Source organism: Peromyscus leucopus, chromosome 16_21 (genome assembly GCF_004664715.2).
Source record: "Peromyscus leucopus breed LL Stock chromosome 16_21, UCI_PerLeu_2.1, whole genome shotgun sequence".
In the NCBI taxonomy this organism is placed as follows: Eukaryota; Metazoa; Chordata; class Mammalia; order Rodentia; family Cricetidae; genus Peromyscus; species Peromyscus leucopus.
This window is the reverse complement of record NC_051084.1, coordinates 61,581,972-61,606,147: the sequence shown is the minus strand read 5'-3', so window position 1 is coordinate 61,606,147 and position 24,176 is coordinate 61,581,972. Positions and strand designations below refer to the sequence as shown.

Genomic DNA, 24,176 nt, shown 5'->3' with positions numbered 1-24,176 from the left:
CACTGTGCCTGGTGTCTGTGGCACTGGGGATTGTGACTGGGTCCTTATGAATGCTGTGCAAGGGTTCGACCAACTGAGCTATGTCCCCAGCTCTGAGAGGGCTGATTTTGATGAACATTCCGTTTTATTAAAATTTTAGTTCACCCTGCTTTTTTTTTTTTAAGGACAAGGAAGAACGGCTCGTCATTCAATTCTCAGCTGTTTTGTAAATATTGACATTAAGTTTTTCTGTGGATTTTACTATTCAGATACAAACCAGGAAGATTATTATACAATAGTTTTAATCAAATGATCAGAGTTGCTACAAAACGTCATAGTTCATGAAATAGTGTTTTACGAGAGCTCTTAAATTGGAGGCCAGGAATGTAGAGAGCCATTAGATGTGGACTTGGCCTCTCTAGAGCTCACATTTGTGCTATATACTGTCTTGGAACTATGTGCTAGCAAAAGCCTTCCGTTAATTACTTGCGGTGCCAAGGATTAATATGACTTTCACAGAGTGTTCCTGTATCGGCTACTTCTCTCAGGGCTGAGGCAAAATAACTAATAAAAGCAAATTAAGGAAGGTTTTATTTGGCTCACAGTTTGGGAGACCAGTTCCCCATGGTAGTTAGTATGGTGGCGAGAGCCACGAGCTCTGTGGTGAGGAAGCCGAGGGAGATGAATGCTGTTGCTTACTTAGTTCACTTTCTCCTATTTTCCTTTTTATTCAGTCTGGAACCCCAGTGTATGGGATGTCATGACCCCATAGTCAGGGTGGATCTTCTCTCCTCGGTTAAACCTCTGTGGGCAAGCAAGGACATGTCCAGGTATGTCTCCTAGGTGATTCCAAAACCAATCAAGTTAAGAATGAAGAAAGGCCATCACAGTTCTCCTGCCTCCGTTTCTTTGAGGTGGTTTAGCTCTTTGAGGATTAGCTCTCACTACAGGCTTAGCTGCCATGAAGGGAGATGATACAAAAGCACCCAGGGGTCAGGCACAGTGGTGGGCACCAATAATCCTAACACTCAGGAGATAGAGACAGGAGAATTTTGAAGTCTAGATCACCCTGTGCTACACAGGGAGACCCTGTCTAAAAAAACTTACTGAGTCACGTAATGATACATAACTGTAGAATGGGGTTGCGTTATTAAAATATCATGCTCCTCTGGAGAATTGTGGGATGCTGTGGGTTTTGTTGTTTTGTTCTGGCAGTTCCTCTTCTGAGAAATGGCCTGTGAAATTATACCAGGAAAACAGTATATAGCACATCCCAACCTAGAGTGGCGGCCACTAAAAAGAAGGAAGGTTGACCTTGTCTGACTCTGGAGACTTGGCCAGTCTATAAACAATTTTGATTATTTGGACTATAGGGAGGGTTTTTGCTGGACTGTGGTGAAGGGAGGCCAGAGATTCTACTAGGCATCCTACAGAGCACAGGACAGTCCATCCCAACATAAAACTGTCTAAACGTCAGTCTAAAATGTCAATAATACCAGAACCCCCAGATCCGGTGTCAGAAAGCAGCCTGCACTAGCATTCAAGATTCACCGGGTAGGTATCCACTGCACCATCCTGGGTGAGTGTCACTTGATGTGACTATCTACACAGATATTCAGATAATGTAGATACATTGCAGATAATCAAGAGATAATATAGAACTAAATGAAATCGTCTATATGAAACACGTAGGACACAGCAGGAACCAATAAACCATCACTTTAAGTATGACTTATCAGTAGATCTGAGTAAAAAATCCTTGGACTGTTCTTCAAGAGACATGGAGTTGGGCCTTTAACCTGTGTACAGTAAGAATCCATGTTTCTTGATCCACTCATGTGCCCAAAAGTAGGGCAGGCATGGATGAGCGGTTCCTCCTGCAGTCAGCTTGGCCAGACAGGTGAGTGTAGTCTGCAGGTCATAAAGGACAGTCCCCAGACTTCTCTTGTGAAATTGAAAGATGGCATGAGGAGAAGGGCTTCCCTTTGCCAGCTAGCTTTACCTGGCCTGGTCATCATCATCATCATCATTATCATCATCATCATCATCATCTCCTCTTCTTCTTCAGGGTTCGGGCTTCTGCTATGTGAGCAGGCAAGGTCTACCAGTGTACCTTCATTTTTCCCCAGACCCTTCGACCTTGCAAGGAATTCTTGTAGAAGTCCCTAGCTATTCATTTTGGGCCTTGTGCGGCCTGGCCTGCCGTATAGGACAGGAAAGCACTGCTTTGATTTCTATTTGTTGCTGTTTTCTTCTATTCAATTTGGCGTCACTTGAGTGAGTAACTAACTAGCACATCTCCCCCGGCGTGGGAGTAGGGCGCATTCCAGGGCAGGCACAGTGCTTTGTAGAGGAGGATGTAAACAAGAGTGGTTTCTTAGCTGAAAGCTAGAAACCGCTGGGCCTGTGGCTCTGTTCCTGCCACACAATAGACTTGCCTGGGGTGCCCGAGCCCCACCGCAAACCACCTTTTGAGGAACTCAGGGTAGGGCCTAGGTATCCAATATTTAAACTGCTTCTCAGATGATTCTGCAAGTCAAGGGTCACTACCTTCTTAGATTAATAACCTGCATAATAAAAAAAAAGGGGGGGGGGAGGTTGAGTTGTGGCCGGCTCATGCCTATGATCTCAACCCTTGGAAAGCTGAAGCCAGAAGATTGTTATGCTGGGCCACCCAATGAGATCTTGCCTCAAAAAAACAACAAAAACAGAAACATCAAAAAAGAAGAAAAAAGAGGAAAACAAAATAGAAAACACAAGGCTAGGGAGATGATAGATCTGCTGCTGGGGTACCCGCTGGGAAGTAAGGAAGACTTGTGTCGCTCCCCAGAACCCATGTAAAAAGATGAGGGCAGCGGCATCTGTTAGCCCAGGACTGAGGCTGGAGGGGGGCGGGGGTTGAGGGAGAATCATGGAGCTGTGTGGATCCCTGGAGCTCACTGGCTAGCCAGCTTAGCCAATCACTGAGCTCCCAGTTCTGATGGAGAGATCCTGTCTCAAGAAACAAGGAAAGATACTTGGTGTGAACTCTGGCCTTCACATGTACACTGGCATGCATATACACACATACCCCACATGACCACATACACACACCCAGGGACTGGGTGGGAGAGGGAGAGGGAGAGGGAGGGGGGGTACAAATAAAAACTTGTTTTAGTGACAGGTGTAGGCAAGCTTGCAGTCAGGGAAACATTCCTTCAGAGCCTTACAAACTTAGCTAGTTCTGATTCCTTCACCTTGTTTGACATTTCTGGGGGTACATGCACGCTACTGCACCATTTACTTAGGGGGTACATGCATGCCACTGCACCATTTACTTAGGGGGTACTTGCATGCCACTGCACCATTTACTTAGGGGGTACTTGCATGCCACTGCACCATTTACTTAGGGGTACACGCATGCCACTGCACCATTTACTTAGGGGGTGCATGCATGCCATTGCACCATTAACTTAGTGGGTACATGCATGCTATTGCACCATTTACTTAGGGGGTACTTGCATGCCACTGCACCATTAACTTAGGGGGTACATGCATGCCACTGCACCATTTACTTAGGGGGTGCATGCATGCCATGACACATGTATGGCAGTCAGATAATGATTTGTGGGAGTTGGTTCTCCTTCCATTGTGTCTGTCTAGGGTTTTGAACTCTGGTCGTCCCGTGTGGTGGAGAGGGTTTTCTGGAAAGCGCTTTTACTCTCTGAGTCCTCTCACTGACTTCTAGTTTTTTTTTTTTCCAACTTAAGTATGGCGATCATAATAAATTTGTCAAAATGATAATGAGAAAATAGCAAAATAATAATAATAATAATAATAATAATAATAATAATAACAATAATAGTAAATGGCAGGACTGCCTGCCACATATTTGTACCCTTTTTCCCCCTGAGGCAGTGTTTCTCTGTGTAGCCCTGGCTGTCCTGGAACTCACCCTGCAGACCAGGCCGGCCTGCTGTGTAAGTGTGTAAGCGCCATGTATGCATGGGGAAGTCAGTTCTCACCCTCACCTCGTTGGGGCATCTCTCTTGTTACGGTAGCTATGTCCTGTACTCTAGGCTAGCTGGCCCATGACTTTCCAAGCACTTCTCCTGTTTCTGCTCACCATGTCACTCTAGGATGGCTCAGGTTACAGATGCAGGCCACCACATCTGGCTTGTTCTATGGATTCCAGGGATTAAACTCTGGTCATCAGATTCGCATGTTTACAGGCTGAGCCATTTGCTGGCCCTGCCCTGAGATTGTTGATGGACTTCCCAGTGGTCTAGGAACCATATTCATCTACTCATTCATCTATCATATTTGGGCTTGCCAAGCACCAGGGTCTACAATAAACATTGTGGATGGAATGATGAAGAGAAATGGCGTCTGCGCATCTCTGGAGGCTACAGTTTAGATATAACTTAGAGACCACACTGTCCTCAGAGTCAGGTGGAGAAAACTCTTCTTGGTGCCCCCTGTCTTTTCTACCCCCCCCCACTCCCCTCTTCCTCCCTGCCCCAAATAGTTTCTTTTTTTAGCTTTCATATTTCATGGTTTGGGCACAGAACTAAGACGACCAGGAAACAGGAGGGCACTAGCTATTTACCTACTCAGAAGTTTAGAATGGATGAATTAAACTTCATGTTATCACCAGGCAGTGGTGGCGCATGCCTTTAATCCCAGTACTCAGGAGGCAGAGGCAGGTGGATCTCTGTGAGTTCGAGGCCAGCCAGGGCTACAGAGTGAGTTCCAGGACAGTCAAGGCTACACAAAGAATTCCTGTCTCAGCCCTAATAATTGATAAATTGGAGAGTGTAGACAGTAAATTGTTCTCTTTTCAACACCCAAGTTTCCATTTTCATCTCACCTCATATGTCTGTACATGAATGCACATTAGTGCTTGGGTAAGAAGAAGGGAAGCTCGTCACTCAGGCATGTCAGTCAAAAGTATTGTATGTATTGTATGTGTTAATGGTTGAACTCAGAGTTTTATATTTGTTAGTCAAACACTCTAACAATAAGCTTTATCTGTACTGCCTAGCTTTATCAATCATTGAAAAATAAAGTTGTTTCTCTTGCAATAATTTAAAAAAAAAAAAAAAGAATTCCTGTCTCAAAAAACCCAAACAAAACAAAAACCTTCATGTTATCTCATGTTATATTCAAAATGACTCTTCCCCAAAGGTGAAGAAACTGCTCTCTGTGACAAGTTAACCGAGTTGGATCATCAGGTTGATAAGCCTTTGGGGGTAAAGGAGGAAGATATTTTTTTCCTCATGCCTAGGGAAGCTTCATAAGCTTCCTGGACATCTACATGCTTAGCAGGATCCATTAGGTACTACCCTCAATGGTGTGATAAACACCTGTCAGGGCAGCCTAAGGAAGGAGGAGGGACAGGGAGGTGGCTAGGGTCTCAAGTGCTTGCTGCATAAACATGGGGACCTGAGGAGCTCAGATCCCCAGAATCCATGTAAAAGCCAGACAGAGCTGGGTGTCTCTGTAACTCCAATGCTGGGGTAGGGGTAGAGACTCGCAGATCGCTGAGGGCTTGCTAACCAGCCAGTCTAGCTAAAGCTGAGCTCCAGGTTCTGTGAAAGGGCCTGTCTCAAAGAGTACAATGGAGTCAACTCCATGTTGACTCCTGGGTTTCTGCAAGCTCACGCACAGGTGTAGGCACCCACACACACGTGCACACACAAACAAGCACCTTCCCTTCAGCTCCCACACAATTAGGAAAGTTGAAAAGGAAGAAAGAGTTGATTTAGGTTCGCAGTTTGAGGCTATGGTCCACCACGACTGTGAGGCTGCTGGTCACATCACATCTGCAGTGAGGAAGCAGAGAGAGTGGAAACACTCTCATAGGCATTCACAGAGATATGTATCTTTCTCATAGGAGATCCTGAAGTCTGGTCAAGTTGACAATAAAAATTGAACTATCACAGACTAACCCCGTTTTTCTATGTGAAGAGGATTCAATACCATATCAGAGCAATAATCATTGAATGAATAAATTAATAATTGGTGATAAATTTTAATGTACAACAGGTGTAACAATAACCCAGATTTTAAGAAGAGCTAACCTAAGTGACCAAGGTAGACCTCCCTCTCTAGGCTGACCCCGTTCCTGACTTGAATTAACCCCTGTCTCCCAGGCCCTTAGGAAGGTTAAGGAGACCAGTGCAAGGGTTACTGATTTAAGGAGCTTCTCTGTGCATCTTGAGACACAGCTAACAGCAGAGGCAGTGACATTTGTCCTTCTCAGCTAATGTTGTCAAAGATTCAAAGGAGAAGGAGCAAGAAGATGGATTCTGTATCCACAAATAAGAGAGCATTTGCAGCTTTTCATCAATGTCTGGAAAGTGTGTGCTGGCCGCATCCGTGGCACCTGCTCTTTTTAGACCAAGACACTATCCACTAGGGCTGTCATCTGGAAACAGAAGGAAGACTGTGCTTACTCAAACCAATTGCAGATGGAAGGGAAATAGACATACTCAGCCCACAGACAATGGCTTTGTGTGAAATGAAACCTTTTACTGGGGAAAGCTTTCTGCTCATTTTTTTCTTAGACTTGTTCAAGAAGAAAATTGAGGGAACTATAAGCAGAGGATAACATGAAATCAGCAACGGGAGGCAAGGATATCCACATAACAAAATTTATGTTCTGCAAAATGAGTTCAGCGCAAAAACCCCACCTCAGCTTTCCTAGTCCTGCACTTAAGCAAGAATCTGGCATTAACAGTATTTATTCTCTTGAGTTGCCAGTGAAGGGGGAATTCGTTTTCTGCATGGGCTAATACTGAAATAACTCCAGTGCATGAAATGCCATGCAGGCAGGTGACATTTCAGGGAGGTTTGATTCATCAGGTCTCTGCACAAGAGGCTCTGGTTGATTCAGGAAATGCCACTGCTATTTCTCAGGTTGCAACCCCCCCTCCACACCCCCAATTTACAGGACTCCTGACCTCCTCCTCGCCTTCCTCCCCATTTCTTTATAACTCTCCTCCTTCCCCCCAGCTTTCAACCTCCCGAGTAGCTAGAATCACAGCGTCTGCCACCAGGCTCAGCCTTACTGGTGACTTTCTGTTTCACCTGGGATGTGAATAGTTTCAGATCTTTGAAGTCGGGGAGTCACTTTGACACAGAGGTAACAGAAGAAAAAAATCTATGTTGTTGGGGTATAAATGGCATCAGGCAGCAAAGATGGGGTTCAGGCAAGAAATTTTAGTTCATCTGCAGGGATTTTGACCCCTGAATAATCCCCAGCAGTAAACTAGGCACAGTAAGGGATAAAATAATTTAAGAAACATAGTACATCTCTCTCCCTCTTTCTCCATCTCTCTCCTTTTTTCCTCCCCTCTCTCCCCCTCACTCTTTCTCTCTCTCTTACACACACACACACACACACACACACACACACACACACACACACACACACACACACTCTGTGCCTTTTGGCCAGCACTTTATAATAGTAACAACAGTGATTCCTAGGTTTGAATTGGGCCATGTTTTTTTTTTTCTCTGTACTTTTTTTAACTTATGATTTTTCTTTTGGTATAAGAAATACACTGTCACAATACATTTACAGAAGTAGGGATCATATAAAAGAGGACAAATAGGCCCCGGTGACAATAATATAGTCATCCACATATCAACTCTCTGTAGAAGATTACAGCCGTATAAAAATCTTGCCACGTGAAATAGAAAACACTGAAGTGTCTGTAATTGTGTGATGTGTCTTATGCCTGGAGAACCGCTGGCTTTAATGATTAACTGAATTCCAAAGGAGATAACAATACAACCATTCCTATATGAATGCAGAGTGTAGAAGCATGTACTGAGTAACTGCTATGTTCCGGCTCTGTGTGATATACTTTCTTTGTATTTTCTCTAATCTCTGTGGCAACGTGAGGAGCGAGCTGCCATCTCAGTTTACAAATGAGCAAAGTTGGTCTGTAACAAGGCTGGTACCGTGAATTCCTTCATGATGATGGGACATGGAGTTTGAAAACGCTGATTTAGTTTTAAGTTAAGGGCCCCTGAGTATCCAACCTAGAATTACTTCAGGGTCAGGCTTCCTGTTCAGCTCAGCATCTTATTGAAGAAATCCTAACAGTTCAGAGTTTCTGGTGGTGACTGAATCAGTGTAAGTGGTTTCCTGAGTCCGTCCACAGCACAAGGTAGGGTTCAGAGGGTGTCTTCAGTGAACGTTTTTTATTCCATTGTTTCATATGCCTGTAATCCCCCAAATTTGTGTATCGAAGAGCTGCATGAGTCCATGAAGTTTAGAAGAGGTTGGCTTTGGGTTGGGGTGATGATAACTGTTTGAAGATACTGCAAATCTGCAGCTCTTTGTGACTGTGTGTGTCAATAATGAATTCAGCTAATTCAGCAAACTTCCCAACAGAAAGCTTGGGCAGTCATGGGTGGCTTTGAGTGACAGTAAGGTTTGCAGTGGACCCACTCATGTCCCTTTGTGCTGGTGTCCAGAGGCAGGCTCAACTTCTGGTGACTCTGTGAGTGTGAAAAATGCCTTTGAGATTCTCCCTGATCTCTAACAGATTATATGTATTGAGTACATGTATGCTGTGTTTGAAGAGTTTTAATGCATTCTATTCTCTTTCTTAAATTTGTGCTGTAAATATTTTGGGACAGAATGGTAGCAACCCTCTCCCCATGTCCTCACCCAATTTGGATAACTATAGTCAAGTTTCTTTTTTTTTTTCACTTCTTGGTTGCTGTTGTTTTTTTGTTGTTTGTTTGTTTTTTTTTTTTTTTTTTTTTTTTTTTTTTTTTTTTTTTTTTTTTTTTTTTTTTTTTTTGGTTTTTCAAGACAGGGTTTCTCTGCGTAGCTTTGCGCCTTTCCTGGAGCTCACTTGGTAGCCCAGGCTGGCCTCGAACTCACAGAGATCTGCCTGGCTCTGCCTCCGAGTGCTGGGATTAAAGGCGTGCGCCACCACCGCCCGGCGTTTGTTTTGTTTTTTGTTTGTTTGTTTTTTTTTTTGTTTTGTTTTTTTCATTTTTTTCAAGACAGGGTTTTTCTGTGTAGCTTTGGAGCCTGTCCTGGGACTCACTCTATAGACCAGGCTGACCTCGAACTCACAGAGATCCACCTGCCTCTCCCTCCCAAGTGCTGGGATTGAAGGCATGCACCATCACTGCCTGGCTGTTGTTTGTTTTTTAAGACAGGATCTCTCTACATATCTCTGACTGTCCTGAAACTCACTATTGTATATCAAGTTGGCCTTGAACTCACAGAAATCCACCTGCCTCTGCCTCCTGAGTGCTGGGATGAAAGGCATATGACACCACACCTGGCCTGCCAAGATTTTTTTGTTGGTTTGTTTTTTATGTACCTTACCTCCAGATTATTTTGAAGTACACCCCAAATATCACTTGTCAATCTTCTAAAATGTGACTTAAAAGATAAAGACTTGTTGTTATAAATCTTTCACCTTCACAACAGCTCTCTCCATGGAATGCCATGATAATCTGTGTCTCACACACAATGAGACTGCAGCCTTATAGACTTGCTCAGGTCACCCGGTTCATAAGTAAATGGTGGAGTGACCACGCACATGCTGCCTAACTCCAGAGCCTGTCCTGCTTACCAAATACTATATAGTCACCTCCAGACCCCACTCCTGTAGCTAGTCCTCACACTAAAGGTTTGGATCTTGAGAAGAGCAGACTCTCGGGACTGTGACTGAATTCCATAAAGACAAATCTCCATGTTGGTTTCCACGAACTCAGTCACCCAGCCATTGCTGAGAACTGGCACACAGGGACAGGACGGCTTTGAGAGGCTCCGGTATCATCTCTAGTCAAGCAAGGACCAGCTTGTAATATTAATGGATTCTATTCAGTAAGGAGCATTGATGAAGCAGTCCAACTCTTATTGTGATAGTTTGAAGTGTTGGAGAAATCCACACTGAGAAGGGACGTCACAGGAAATGTGACGGCCTTTGACCGCCGCTACCAAGGGAACGAAAAGGTTTCTTTTCAGTTTCTTTTCAGACGAGTTTCCCTTTGCTTCTCTCTCTTGGCAGAGGGAGTCAGTCTTCCCACTGCATCTTTTCAGTTGGTGTGGGGCACAGCTAATTGTGTTTGTCTCCAGTGTCACATGCTGCCCCCACTCCCCGGCCCTTTCTGAGGTCTCCTGCCTGCTGCGTACTGTGTCTACTGCCAGAAATCTCTCCCCACCTGGGAGCCAGTTGGCTGAGAAAACAAAGAAGATCCAGGGAGGCGAATTCTACCCCTCCAGAGACCTGACCTAGCAGGCCCCTCCTAAGCATTCAAACCGGATGCTGAAAGGACCTAGAGAGTGGCTAAACCTACAAAACACCATGATTCTTCCCTTACATTGCATCTGCTTGGCCCATCACATGGTTACGGCCAGAGCAGAAAGCAAGCAAATCCTATCTATCCATTGGTCAAGGCACTTGGCTGCCTCAAATCCAAGAAGCTAGAGTCTCCATTCTCTCCATGAAAGCATTGACTTTCTGCTTCCTTTTGTCATTGAGATCACTGGCATTTGCCTAGTCTTGAATCTGGGTTTCTTCTCTGGCCCTCTTACCTGCCCAGTCCCTTCAAGGAGGCTGTATAACTGCTGGAGGGCTTCCCATGCCTTCTTATTCCTCTCACTGTGGAGCACCATAGGGTGTACTTTGTCAGGGTACTCATGAGGCTGAGAACAAGTTCTACCCATGTCCCTCGTGAAATATGCCAGCTAATTCCTCAGTCAAGGTCTTTTCTAGGAAACATGTATTGTCTGTTTTATTTCTTTCTTCTCTCTGTGTGTGGTGTATGTGGGTGTGCACATGTATGTGAGGGTGAGTGTGCCCTGTGTGCATGTGCAGGGAGGACAGACTTTGAAATCAGATGTCTTCCTCTATCATTTACCACTTTAGATTTTTAGACAGAGTCTCTCATCAAACCCAGAACCTCACTGATTGGCTAGACTAGATGGCCAGTTACCCACCCCCATAACCTCCCCCTCACAGGGTCCTCTCACCTTCTCGGCAAGAACTGTATCCACTATAATGTCTTCCCCAGCTCTGAAATGTATTTCCTTCAAACATTTGTTGTGGCAAATACTTTTAAGTAATTTTTCATTATTGATGTGATTTCTACATTTAAAGAAAAAGTCTCATGGGCAAAAGAGCGGAGAAAAAGTCACTTGGCTCTTGCCAGTAGAGTGGGCTCAGGCATGACATCATGGCTCTGCAGTGGGCTCAGACATGACATCATGGCTCCATGCCATGCCCCCCCCCCCCCGCCGCCCCCGAGGTTGGCCTTCCGTAAGAGCCTATGGCAGACATTTCAGTCACAATACCTTCCTTCCCAGGTGCAGTCCAGGCCTGGGGCATCCCTCAGTATGACACTCCAGGAAGCCCTTACCAACAATAGCGGATGGCAAGAACAGGGAAACCCGAGTGCCACTTGCTACCCCAGCCTTGGCCTGTGGTTTTGTGGGTTCCTTCCCTAACATTTGGGAAGTGATTCTGAGAGTGTGCGCAAAGGATGGGGGAATGATACCTCTCAAGGATGCCAAGACACCTCTGCAAGACAGATGACAAGAGGGACTTCCATTTTTATTTGTTTGTTTGTTTGTTTGTTTGTTTGCTGAGACAGGGCTTCTCTATGTAGTCCTGGTTGTCCTGGACCTCACTGTGTAGACCAGGCTGTCCTCAAACTCACAGGGAGCGCTGGGATTAAAGGCATGCACCCTCAGATCCAGTTAAGAGAAGGTTTTCTCCCCACTTGGTTTTTCAAGGCAGAATTTCTCTGTGTAGCCCTGGCTATCCTGGAACTCACTCTTTTAGACCAGACTAGCTTCAAGAACTCAGAGATCTGCCTGCCTCTCCCTCCCAAGTGCTGGGATCAAAGGCCTGTGCCACCGCTTCTGCCTGAAGAGAATATTTTAAATGCTAACTTTTCCTGGACGGTTTTGGGGTTGAGTTCTCCCTTTCTGCACACAGTAGGTCCTTCAAGGAGGCTGTAGATTGGCTGAATAATCAGTAAGACCAAGTATAGTCTCTCTTCTTGTGTTTTGATGTTTGGTTTGCTTGTCTGGTTGTTCTTGACAGAGGTTCTCATAACTTAACCTAGATTGACCTTTAACCCGTGGCCATCCTGCTTCAGCTTCCTGAGGGCTGGAACTGAAGTCATGTGCCACCTCACCCGCCTTAATAAAGCCCCTCTTTTAGGAGGAGAATGAGAATACTTGCTACAGAGTTCAGGGGAGGTAACAGGAACCCCAACCCACAGCCTGTCCTGATGGAGTCCCTAATCTTTCGGAGCCATTATACCTGGCTGGATTTAGATCCACTGGGGTCTCATGAGAAGAGAAAACAAAAAAATCTAGTGCCCAGTTACTGCTAACTCCTTCAGGGCTGGCACAGTTCTCTTCGCTTCTGAAGAAACTGTAAAGTGTGAAGAAAACGGGATTTAGCTGGGCCGTGGTGGCACCCACCTCTGATCCCGGCACTCTGGAGGAGGCAGAGGCAGACAGATCTCTGAGTTCCAGGACAGTCAAGGCTACACAGAGAAACCCTGTCTCCAAAACACCAAAGTCGGGAGGCGGGGAGAAAAGAAAAGAAGGAATCCGAGACTTCCTTGACAGAAGCTGTTTGCTGTCCGCCTGGTTCATGCCACCCGTTGGGCAATAGAAATGGTGTAGGTATGTCTGCTCACTGGAAAGCATTTCCGGCCAATAAGCTATGTAGGCGGGAGCTTGTAGGCCCTGCCTCACGAGGCCTGGCTGTTCCTAGGAAGACTGGACAGAGCGTGCCAGGCTGTCTTCTGGATGCTGGAGATTTGCTGTTGCTGCTGTGGTTTGCTTTTGTTGGCTTTTTTTTTTTTTTTTTCCAAGGCAGAGTCAAACTCAGCCACTTTGAGGATCCTCTGCTGTGGCTGCAAGGACCCACAGAGATCCCTTGTCATTTGAAAAGTGTCAACTGTGTACTGGGGATGGAGAAGGGAGAAGGCAAAAACCCATCTAGGTCAGACAGCACTCCTTTGGCCAAATATTTTAAGGGATTTTTTTAAAACCAGGTAGGATTTAGAGGACACTCCCTGCTCCACTAAGGGTAATGTCTGTGTAGTAATGCTTAGCTAAAAGTCTTTAGCTGAAATCACTTCAAGCTCGCTGTGGTTTTTTTTCTTTATTTTCGGTGTCTCTTTGGATGTCATCTAAAGGAAGAAGGCAAAAGGCCAAACACCATTTGGGAGTGTTGAAAGTAACTGGACTCTGCATGAGGCTGAAATGGTGAGCTGGGGAATTAATACAACTCTTCAGAATATAGGACAAGCCTTTGTGAAAGGCAGCGCCGCCCACCCGCCCGCCGGGTGATGGAAATGAAGCCACAAGTGTTGACCTTGAATCTCCCGGTAACACTGAGTGCTGGTCTGTTCCTAGCCCCGGTTCACACTTGCCAAACAGCTTGGGTCCGTGCTGTTTCCTTTGTTTGCTAAAGGGAACTTGGGGCCTGGATAGTGTGCCCTTTTAGATTTAAACTGAACCTTTGTTTAGCTGTGTTTTGCTTTGCTTTGCTTGAGACAGGATCGCACTACAGAGCTCAGGCTGGCTTTAAACTTGCTGTCTGTCCTCCTGCCTTAGCCTGATGGGGGCTAGGATTACAGTCACGAACCAGGACAGCTGACTAAAAGGTATCACGTCTGAATGTTCCTCTGATGGCCAACGGGTGTAATGGGGTTATTATATACAGAATAAGCTTGAAACCGAGAAGTGATAACTTGCTAGCCCTGCGGTGGTCTTGATATCTGCAGATATCAGAAACCCCCAATTTGTGAGCCTTTATTATCCTTCTCAGTTTCGAGATGGGACTGCTGGAGCCAGCAGGGCTGTGGAGCATTTTTAAGCACATGCTTCATTTAATGTGACAGGAGCTGGGCTTGGGCTGTCTGCCTCCCAGCCTCCTTTGCTTCCAAGATCAATACATCCTCCAAAGAAGAAAATTTGGTGTTTGTAATAGATGTGCCTCGATATTAATGAAGGTGTCTACTACAGTATATTTGGTTTAGTACAGCCTTTAATTCAGATTTTACTGACATATTCTACTTGAACAAAAAAAAAAAAAAAAAAAAAAAAAAAAAACATCAAAATGCAGGATAATCAAGTGCTGCTAGGATTTCTGTTTCAGCCCAACATCCCAGCAAAGACTGTAGATTCCGTCTGCCCCTGGCTATGGCCACCTGCATTAGCCAAGGTTTGCATAGAGATGGAGGATGTAGACAGGTCTGAATTGTTAGAATCCTGTTCTCGTATCAATTGAAGGAAGTAGTCTTAGACATTTGTAGTGATTTCCAGTAAAAAAAGGTTGAAACCGAAAGCATGTCTATCCGAACAGCATGGAAGCCTAAGCAAGCTCGGAAGCCAGATGATTCCTGGCTCTGCTCCCTCCTCCATGAGGGACTTTGGACAAGGGACTTAACTTGTTCTCTTATCTGGATCACAGCTAAAAATTAGTAGACTCTAGTCCACCTAGTTAAAAGGAAGAAAGCGGTCATGCACGCAATGGACCTAAAACAGTGCCTAGCGTAGACTGAGTATTTAAGGTAGGTGAGTCGTAAGGATAATTTATTTGCAGGTGGATAGAGAAAGGTGCTGAGTGAGGAAGAGGGGGAAAGGCATCCCCTGTTTCTGGCAGGAGTACAGGAAAACTAGATGTGATAGTGTGTGCCTGTGGGAGGTGGAGGTAGACGGATCAGAAGTCCAAGACCTTCACAGCTGCGTGGGAATTTTGAGGCGCCCTCAGTTACTTGAGACTCCGTCTCTAAATAAATAAGTAAATTAATTAATAAGGAACATGGGACAGAAGTAGGTTAGGGAAGCTTGATTGTCTTTGGGGAATGTTCAGTTTGAAATATCTTTGGTTATCAGCAGAGATACCAAGTGGGCAGCAGTGGATGATAGCTAAGTGTTCTAAGTATCACAGACTCTCTTTGGTTTTCCTGCAAGCTTCTTGTGAGCTCCCCACAACTCCAAATTCCATGAGCTTCGGATTCATGAATAATAACGACTAGGATAATGGAATATATTCAAAATTCATCAAGTATGTATTAAAGAGAGAATTTCCTTCCAAAGTCCTAAATGTCATCGATAAAGGTAATAGATAAACATAAACCTAAGCATGCCATGAGCAAAGCAATGATGAGATCAGGCATACAAATCAGAAAAAGAATAGCCCACTTTTCCATGTCTTTCTCTTACCCATTTGGCTCATTCTCCATCCAATTTCTTGCTTTTTATTTTGAGGCACAGTTTGCTAAGTTGTGCAGTTAGACTTGAGCTCACAATGGAGCTTGCAATCCTCCTGCCTCAGACTCCTGAACAAGCTGGATTACAGGCTTGCTCTACCAGGCCCATCTTTTCTGTACTCATTTGTACAGTGACTAGTCACTGAGCACTTACTGTATACTCAGTATACAGTATACAGTATACTGTATACTGTTCTAGGCAAGGATGGGACAGTGAACAGAACAGATATGGATCGTTTTGCTGATGGAACCTGTAGTCTGGGCCGGCAGAGAGACTGGGAAGAACAGACAATAAATATAACAAACAAAAAATAATATAGATGGCTGCTATTTAAGAAAAATAGAAAATAGGGCTGGAGAGATTGCTCAGTGGTCAATCTGAGTGCTCAGGGCTTCTCTTCAGATTCAATTCCTAGAGCCTACATGGCCACTCACAATCATTTGTAACTCTGGTATCCAGGGAATCTCATGCTCTGTTCTGGCCTGCACAGGCATTGCATATGGGGGTGGGGATGAACTGATACACATAGAATAACTTTTTTTAAAAAAAAGTAAAACAGAAAATAAACATATTGAGGATGTGCAGAAATTGGAATATTCTGGTGGGACAAAAAAAGTTGCAGCTGCATTGCGGATGGTATTTATTGGTGGCTTCTCAAAATATTAAAAATGAAATTACTATGATCCAGAAATCGCACTTCAGGGCGTGTATGTTTTAAAGGATAGAGAGGGCACTGGAGGGATGGCTCAGAGGTTAAGAGCACTGGCTGCTCTTCCAGAGGTCCTGAGTTCAATTCCCAGCAATCACATGGTGGCTCACAACCATCTGTAATGAGATCTGGTGCCCTCTTCTGTCATGTAGGCATACATGTAGCCAGATCACTGTATACATAATAAATAAATAAAATTCTTTAAAAAAATAATAAAGGACAGAGAGCAGGGTACTGAGGAGGTATGTGTACACCACATCCGTGTGTACATGGCTCACAGTAACTAAAAGGTGGGACTGTCTACTGACAGATGAGCAGACAGACAGACAAAGGGTGATATGTGCACACATTGAAATGTTGACCCTCCAAGAAGAAAACTGTCGAAACACACTACAAACATGGGCAAAACTAGGGAACGCTGTGCCAAGTGACATGCCAGCTACGAAAAGATTATGATTCCATGAGAATGATGTTCCAGGAATAATCCATAAGGCCAAAAATGAGTGCCAGGGCCCAGGGAGAAGGGGGAACGGGGAATTGTTCAGTGGATATTGGGGTTTCGTCTTGCAGGCAAGAAAGAGTTGCGCAGATGGGTTTATGCAACATGAATGTGCTCAACTGCACCCCGAGAAGGGAGAAGGTGGGTCCTAAGGCTTAGTAGTTTGTACAGGAGGATGACAAGTTTGAGGCCAGTCTGGACGAAATAATGAGACTGTACGGAAGGAGAGAGAGGGGTGGGGGTGGGGGTGGGGTTAAGGTGATACATTTTGTGTAATTGAAGGTGGGGGAGAGAAGAGGTTAAGGTGATACATTTTGTGTAGTTGAAAGAAAGTAATACATGAAGCTACAAGAAATAAATCCGAGCTGAAACAAAGGAGTGGAGCAGGGTGCCAGGTGGAGCATCAGACAGCTTGAAATCCAGAAGGTGGCTGCTGCGTAGCTGCTTGAGAACGGGAGTTTTGAGCACAGCCAGGAAGGAATTGTTTATCTCCTGGCAGCCGTAGTAATCTGTGTCTAAATCTTCCAGGACCCATGGGTGCCACGGCAAAGCCCAGACAGTGATCCAACAGTGTCACAGGTAGGCAGCTGATGTTGAAGCTGGGGGTGGATTTATTTCAACCTGATTAGAAAGACAATCCAGACGCTCGGGTGGCACCTGCCCTGGCTTTAATGAGACAGTCACCTGAGACCGAAGGTCAGGTTACGGTCATGATAGGTGCTTGTTCTTATACGTGACCCTTTCTTAAGTCAAACTGTAGCCTAGGAGCAAAAACCAGAGGTGTGATTTTCTTTTCTCTTGTTTTCTTAAATCTTAGCTTTGCAGGTTAATATTTAGCCTGAGGAGTCTTGGCTTCCTGGGAGCTGAGAAAACATTCATTTCCAGTATGAATTTTAAGCCCCTTATAAGCCTGGGATTTGCAAAGCTCCAGCTGACCTTCTTGTCAACTCCCAAGTAAGGAAGGAGCTCAGATATGCTTATTTCGGTTACTCTTTACCGAATAGATCATATGGCATGGAATGTTGAGCCGCCTAGAAAAGTCTGTGACCTGGACATGTCTTACTATGAACTGAGGAGGCCAGAATAAACAGGTATCAACTTATCATCGTTTAAGCCAATACTTCGCACCTAATGATAAAATGTGGAAGAAATTGGTAGTTTGGAGTTTGAACTGATTCCCACGTGTCATTTTGTTATGCCACTTTTCTAGATGTAATAGGAAAAGTGGATGCTGAGCATGAATCTCTGCTCTGCAATCAGGAGGATGCCCCAGCACGCGTGTGCGCACGTGCATACACACACACACACACACACACACACACACACACACACACTACTGAACATGAGAGGGCGATTAGCACATATGGGTGGCCAGTGACTCTGCCCCTCCCACAGTCCTGTCCCCTAGTCAAGGGTTCTGAGACTACACTGCAGGGCTGGGGTGGGGGTAGTAACAGCTTCTTCTGCTGGGTCCTTTCTACACGGCAGCAATCATTATGGATTGCCTGAAAAACAAACAAACAAACAAATATACCACCAACCTTGAAAATGGCCTTCTGCTCCCTCCAGTGTTTGGTAACCAATCTACCTAATGTGTTATTTCCTTTAATTTATGAACAAAATTCTTCCCTCTCTTCCTCTCTCTCTCCTTCCTTCCTTCCTCCCTTCCTTCTGTCCATATTTTCCTTCTTTCTTTTCTTCCTCTCTTCCTTCCTCTATCTCCCTTCCTTCCTTCTTTCTTACTCCCTTTCTTCCTTACTTTTTCCCTCACTTCCTCCCTCTACCTTCCTTCATTCTTGTCCTTCCTTCTTTCCTCCCTTCCTTCCTGTCCTTCTAGCCTCCCCCTTCTTATACAGGGGATCAAACCTGAGACCTTGTGCATGCTTTACACTGACCAACACCCCTATCCTCAGATACAATTCTGATAACATTCTTGGTATGTGCTTTTCCATCAGTTTTCTTGTCTTAGTTAGGGTTTCTGTTGCCGAGAAGAGACACCATGACCTCGGCAAAAAACATTTAATTAATTAGGGTGGCTTACAGTTTCAGAGGTTTAGTCCATTATCATCATGACGAGACATGGTGGAACTCAGGCAGACATGGTACTAGAGAAGGAGCTGAGAGTTCTAGATCTTGATACACAAGCAACAGAAAATGAACTGTCTACCACATTGAGTGTAGTTTGAGCAAAGGAGATCTCAAACCCTACCCCCACAGTGACACATTTCCTCTAACAAGGCCACACCTCCTCCAACAAAGCCACACCTCCTAAAAGTGCCACTCCCTTTGGGGAGCGTTTTCTTTCAAACCACTGGTGCTTTCACAGTAAAGAAAAGAAAAGGGGTATTTCTTCATCTCTTTGCACATCCAGCTGTGTACAGTCACCTACTCCTGGTTATGGAGCCCAGAGACTCCGAGTGACTCTGGTTTCTAGCAGCATACAGTGTTGGTGACAGAACCAAGCTTCTTACCCCCAGGTTCAAATGACAACACGTGGAAATGCAGCAGCTCCTGACTCTAATGATTCTGTATCGTTAAGTGGGGAAGCAGTACTTGTAGCAAAAAGAGAAAGGCCTAAGTGAATTCTACAGACATTCATTGATGTCTACTCAGTGTTCTCACTAGAGAGGAAAAGCAATGGAATCCCATGCAACACAATATTTATCTCTAAGGAAGTATGGCTTGATGGGGACGTAAGAGAAACATCCAGGTCGGTACAGGACAAGATTGTGTTTGAATGCTCCATCTGACTAACAGAAATGCAGATGGTTTGCTTGTTTGCTGAGGAAGGATGGAGAAAGGTGTTGCTGTGACTTAATGCTTTGGAGAACATGGTGAGCTAGCAGCTGAGAGTACCTGCAGAGATGATGAAATTCATAGACAGAGAAAGTCATTCCAGGTAAAGAGATCAGCCTGGGTAAAGATGCCACAAAGGAAGCCCCCTTTGAGCAGCTACCCAAAAAGACATGAGCACTCAGGTTTGTTTGTCAAAATGAATACCTAGAAACAATCTCTCTATTTATCCACAAGAGGAATAAATAGAATCAAAGGAATCATGGTATATTTAGCCAATGAGAAATGGTCATATGGGGAAATAAATCAGAGATTACAAAATGATTAATGTGGGGAAAAATAAAATAGCATATTAAATGACAGAAAGTAGGCTATAAAATGTTGAAAATAGCATAAAGGTTAAAAATGTACAAAAGGCTATATTATTTGTGGGTATGTAATTTCATGATGTTTTTATAATATTCCATGTTGATGCCTATTCATAATTTCATAATGTCTTCAATCGAAAAGAGTGGTGGGGTCAACAGCCTAATTCAGTACATAGTAACTGTTGCTGGGGAGAGAAAAAGGTTTCAACTGTGTCTATCAAACAGACAGGGAGATCAACCAAGAGAAAATCCGAAATAAGTACAACATACAAAGATTTGGCAAACTCCTGTTTACTGTCTACATTTCTGTACACTTAAACTACTTAATGATTTTAAAGTGAAGAATATGGACATAAGTGGCCCATACCTAGAATCACAGTACATGGGATCTAGAGACAGGAGAATCAGAAGTTCAACCAAGAGAAAGTTACAGTGCATAAGGAACAGCAAATGATATCCCATGTCCCATGGAGGCCAACATGCTGCAGCAGGAGGACAGCCATGAGTTCAAAGTTCAAGGACGACTTGGGCTGCTTAGTGAGTTCCGGGCTATCCTGGGATGTGATGGAGACCTTGTGTCAAACACATAAACCACACACACACACACACACACACACACACACACACACACACACACACACACACACGAGAGACAGACAGACAGATACAGAGATAGAAATAGATAGATAGATAGATAGATAGATAGATAGATAGATAGATAGATAGATAGATGATAGATAGATAGATGACAGACAGACAGACAGACAGACAGACAGACAGACAGATAGATAGATAGATAGATAGATAGATAGATAGATAGAGCTCTGGTGTTCTATTCTGTTTGTTCTCCTTTGTCCTGAATGCCTTCAAGAGAAGATGATTCCCACAGATGAGGACCAGGGCCATGTCATGGAATGCTCTGACTGCCAGGCTCAGGAATGTGAGCTTCAGTTGGCAAATGAGAGTTACCAGAGGCTTTGGAGTAAATTGTTTTTTTGAGCTGAATTTTGGCCAACCAAATAAGATAACTGAGGCTAAGAAAAGTTAGGAAACTGTCACCGCTGGTGTTGTTGGGGCAAGATATGCGTCTGTAGAAGTGAAACAAACATGTTTTCTCTACAGCTATTCTACCCAGAACATGCTTTATCTCGTCAGAAAGGAAAGGTTTTTGTGTATGCTGAACATTTTTAAGTTTTAGTGACTGGGAGCTTTTAAGGGAATTGGGAGGCAAAGAGAGGAGACTGGTTCTTTCTTTTTTACACAGCTCTGCCATGAGCTCTATATAGACCCTGCTGTCTTAGTTTTTATTTTGAGATAGGATCTCACTGAGGTACACAGGCTGCCCTTGAGTCTGCACCTGGCATGTCAGCTTTGAACTTCCTCTCTTCTGCCTCTACCTCCTGAGTAGCTGGTATTATAGACCTGCACCACCAAACCTGGTGAGAGATGTCAGTCTAGACTTCAAGGGTCTATAAGAAATTAGCCATGCCAATAACAAAATTAGGTATGCCAGGGGAAGTTTGCTTGTGGTGGTGGTGGTGGTGGTGGTGGTGGTGGTGGTGGTGGTGGTGGTGGTGGTGGAGGTGGTGGCGGTGGTGAGGACAGCTAGGTGTGATGGACAGAAGTGATGGTTAAGAAGGCTGAAGCCATAATGGTCTCACAACATATTAGGACTTCCCACAGCACACCAGATGAGAAGAAAAAAGGAAAAGTATGTGTAATTAGGGGCGAGCGGGCAGGCAGACTAAGCCAAGGGTAATGGAGGAGGGATGGAGGCAGTGATGTGCTGGCTAGGGATGAAGTGAAATGGCTGGCCCTGGGTCGCATTTGTGTCGGGGTGCCACAGGCTCAAATCATGCGGCTGGACTAAGAGAAGAAAGAGGACAGGAGGTTATAAGGAACCCAAGGTGTACAGACTCAGACACAAGCAGAAGTTGGGACCCCTGTAATCAGAAGGGATTATAACCTAGTATCTCAGAGCTAAGGTAACTCTGAGTGAGAAGTCATCAGACCTCTGCAGACAGTGCAGGGCAGCCAGTGGGCGATTAGTATACTGGAGAGGAGAGCTGTCCCCGAGTGGCAGCTCTTAGGGATCTGAACTGAGCCGGCTGATTTTTCAACTGAAGCCCCTCTGTTGAATAACTAATGACTTTTAACACTTTCAATTAACTATTGATTATGAATTACTACTAAGGGTTATGGAAAACACCACTATGGATTACTACTAATAGTTTTGGAAAATGCCACTATGGACTACTACTAATAGTTATGGAAGACATCTCTATGGACTACTATCAATGCTTACGGGAGATGGAATACTGACTTCAGAGGTACCTTTAAGAGGGCTCTCATAGAATAACCTGGGAGGTGAAGGTCTAGGTAGTGCTTCTGGGTAATTCCCAGGATTCTTCACCCAGAATCAGCTCAGAGGCCACCCTCTTGCCCTCTAGATCTTCCTGTTCATTTGTGGGTGATGGTTTTTCTTTTATTGCCACACAGTCAGTTGTCGGACTCTTGGGACGGGAGAGTTGAAAGCATGGGGTTTGTCTGTGCGCTATTGCCGGTTTGCTTTAAAGCTTAAGTGCTCTATGTCTCAATTATTCTTACAGTCAAGTGCCATGAACTAGGAGGAAAGGGTATTTTGTGTGTGTGTGTGTGTGTGTGTGTGTGTGTGTGAGAGAGAGAGAGAGAGAGAGAGAGAGAGAGATAGGGTACTTGCCTATCAAGATTGAGCCTTAGGCTCAATCTCCAATACCATAGTAAATTTGGTTAATTAATTAATTAAAAATTTAAACGTTTGAGCAACTCTCTTATGCATCTCAGTGATGCTCACAATCCCAAGTAAAGGAAAACACCCCTCAAGTTACAATGTGATGCTAAGATGGTGTTGTAGACTGAATGTGCCCCCCCTCCCAATCCATATGTTCAAATCCTCATCCCAATGGGCGGGTGTTAGGAGATGAACGGCTTCAATGACCTTATAAGATACACTGGAAGCCTGGTGGCCCTTGTGCCTTCCGGGGGTCCAGCTAGAAGAGGGCTGTCTGCGAGTCAGAAGCAAGTCCGCAGCAGGCAGTGGGCTTGCTAGGGCCTTGTTCTTGGCCTTCAAACCTCCACAGCGGGGAGAGATAAATGTTGGCTGTGTTAAAACCCCTTGGTTTGCAGTATTATGGTACGGGAACCTGAAATGCCTAAGGTTGGGGCAGATGGAGTCAGTTCCGCCCGGGGCAGCTCTAGACGTCACGGGGAGGTTCTGGGCCTGAGGTTAAGCAGGACACAGCTTTTGCCAGGCACCGTGGGGTCCAGTGACATTGGCAGTGTCTGGCTTTGCTCAGGGAACCAGGACAGGCTGTTCTGGCTTTCTTTATGCACCAAGAATAAGAAATTAGGTCTCTGACTCTTCTCCAGTGTCGTTGGCCTTTTTTTTTCTTCTGTCTAGCTCTCCACTCCCTGCATCTTTATTAGGCATTCTTGGGACATGAAATTACCAGTAATAAGAGATGAAAGACTAGAAGCGAGCTGGTGGTTTGAAATCCAGTCGGCAATTTGAATGTTGTTCTGGATATATCTACCAAGCAGATGAGCGACACACAGATTCCAATACAAACACTGTTTTCCTTTTGCCAAACGCACCGCAATTTCGTTACCTAAAGTTCCACTGCTTTTGCGTGGATGTAAGCAGGACTGTGTCACAGAGCACACGTGACAGTGAAGGGACAACTCGTGACAGCTGCTTTGGGCCCTTTCACCGCGTGGGTCCCAGGAACTGAACTTAGGTCATCAGACTTGGCAGCAAGTGCCTTTACCCACTAAGCCATCTTGCCAGCCACTGTTATTTTCAGTTGTCCCCTCCCCCATCTTGCTGTCCCCTCCCCCATCTTGCTGTGTAGCACAGGCTACTCTCGAATTCACTATGACAGGCCAGGCTGGTCTTGAACTCACAGCAGTCTTCCTGCTCAACTTCCCAAGTGCTGGCATTATAGGCGTGTGCCCCCTGTGTGTCGACTGTACCTTTAGAAGCAGGCGAAGGATGCCTTATTTCATTTTGTCTCTGAATAGTTGTTATCTACTGATGAATCCTGGAGTCCTTTTACCCTGCCAGTTTACAAACAGGAGAAAGGAGGAAAAGTCCGAGTTATTACAGTCTCGAAAGATCTTGGACTATAGGGACAAAGCTCTCTGTACTACAGTAGTGAAATAACCTGTGCATCAGGTCACAGCATGTGAAACAGGGAAACCAGCATTTCAGGAGGGAAACCAGTCAAAATGACCGGCAGAGGCTTCCTGATGATTCGGAATTGAACTAAAACCTACTTATCTAAAGAGAAACTGATAATCAAATGATGTGCTTGAATTTATAGCCAATAAAAAGGTCAGAACTGGGGACCCCCTGAAGAGTGCACCCTATCAACTGCAGAAGGATTGATGCAAACCGTGGGGTGGCTAGGGAAGAGAGGTGTCTGTGTGCTGTTCCGACTCCACGGGAAGAAAGCAAGGGCATTTCCGAGAGGGACCCCGGTCAGTGGAGATGAGCAAGCCCTGCAGTTCACCTGGGCTGGCCCC

At 44.9% G+C, this 24,176-nt stretch overlaps 1 protein-coding gene across 12 annotated transcripts in view; it reads left to right on the top strand.

Moving 5' to 3' along the window:
* Window positions 1–24,176, top strand: part of Paqr8 (progestin and adipoQ receptor family member 8) — a 47,262-nt gene that overhangs the window by 4,639 nt on the left and 18,447 nt on the right. Inside the window, exons 2-5 of one of the 12 annotated variants that reach the window (XM_028868076.2) lie at window positions 714–809; window positions 13,162–13,231; window positions 16,981–17,031; window positions 17,457–17,543. The exons of 1 other annotated variant lie outside the window; for it this stretch is intronic. The gene's annotated coding sequence lies outside the window, so the exon portion shown is untranslated. Of the gene's footprint in view, window positions 1–713; window positions 810–13,161; window positions 13,232–16,980; window positions 17,032–17,269; window positions 17,407–17,456; window positions 17,544–24,176 lie in introns of all 12 variants that reach the window. 10 more of the 12 variants (XM_037200122.1, XM_028868075.2, XM_028868079.2 and 7 more) reach the window with 10 other exon arrangements.